General features: G+C 41.0%; 1 pseudogene; it reads right to left on the bottom strand.

Annotated features, from left to right (window-relative positions):
• Positions 1-684: 684 nt before the first annotated feature.
• On the bottom strand, positions 685-1,032 carry LOC136521655 (uncharacterized; annotated as a pseudogene).
• Positions 1,033-1,494: the final 462 nt, after the last annotated feature.

Here is a 1,494-nt window from a genome sequence, read left to right as displayed (position 1 = left end):
TACATTTTGTCTTTTCAGCAAAGTTCATTTTAGTATACATTTAGATACTTTTTGGCTGGGCTTCAAAAGGCTTGGACTTCACCTATATTTTAGCACACACTCAAGGTACTGTCACATAGTTTTTTTTTAAAAAAAAGGTACTGTCACATTAGCTATTTTCTCTCATCAAATGGAGTAGAATTCAGGGAATGCAGTTCTTTTTCTTCACCGGCTACGGCTTCATATATATGGTACTATATAACAATAGTTGCCACGGCTTCCTATGGTAGAAGTATAACAATAAACTAATAAATCTGTTTAAAGCCCTTTCGAAAGAGGGCCTAACAGACTAGAAACAGTAAGTTAGTGAAGGCACATGTATGTTTATAAATGTCTGCGTAAAAAGGGATAACTTCATTTGTATAGAAACAAGGATTTGTCTTTAGATAAGTACTCGCATATTATGTTGGAAGAAGTTATTTGTAAAAGGAGTAGGAAACAAGAATTGGATAGCAGCCGGATATTATGAAGAAGTTATTTAGCGGCGGACACATGATTCTGCTTATTATATAGGACGTGGAAATCACCTCACTGATGGAGAAACAAGAGTTGGATGGCAGCATGGCACCTGGCTGCCGCATATGCAGGAAGAAGTTATTCAGCGGCGGACACATTATTCTTCATGTATAGGACGAGGAGATCACCTCACTGATGGAGAAACAACGCCCAGAATCCAGCGCCGACGGTTCCGGCCGCCATCAGATACACCAAGAAACTGACGGCCAGCGGCATCAGCGGGGCAACCTTGCAGGCGAACATGGCCGTGAGCAGAGTCGTGAGCAGCCACACCGCCACCTTGGTCCTACCCCTGTCCCCTTCCCCGCGCTCGAATTTGCGCAGGAAGTGGAAGAGCAGCGCGGTGGAGGCCTAGGCGCCGGCCACGAACGCGGCAGAGCTCGGGTCGTCCCTTGATCTGTACGCGGCGAGCACGGAGGTGCCCGTCAGAGCGGCGGGGCCGAGCTTGGCCAGCACGCCGTGAGGGTAGAGCTCCATCTATCGATTTCTGGCAGGCAGCGTGCTCACAAGGAATTCCCTCTTATAAATTCGATATGAGCCATTATAAAAGATTATAATTCCTTGTAAGTCACTGAAAAAGTTTGGTGAACTTCAACGTCACTAGTCTAATTTTTTGTTGCCCTCCATGCCACTGCCGTCAGATTGAATCTAACAATGTCAAACTGTAGGTGTAAAAATTCAAAAATACCCATAGATCTAAATATATCATTAATTTTTTTAAGCATATTAACGACTTTAAATAAAAAAAAATTAAAACTAGAAAGTTGTAGATCTCGTCGAGATCTACAATTTCATATAAAAATTATCTTCATTTAATTCAAAAAAAAGATATGATTTGATATGATTAATATATCTTAAAAAAATCATATCTTTTTTGCGGTATTAAATGAAGATAATTTTTATATAAAATTTATTGATCTCGACGAGATCTACAACTTT

This window comes from Miscanthus floridulus, chromosome 18 (assembly GCF_019320115.1).
Source record: "Miscanthus floridulus cultivar M001 chromosome 18, ASM1932011v1, whole genome shotgun sequence".
NCBI classification, from domain to species: Eukaryota; Viridiplantae; Streptophyta; class Magnoliopsida; order Poales; family Poaceae; genus Miscanthus; species Miscanthus floridulus.
This window is presented reverse-complemented; position numbering and strand designations above follow the sequence as displayed.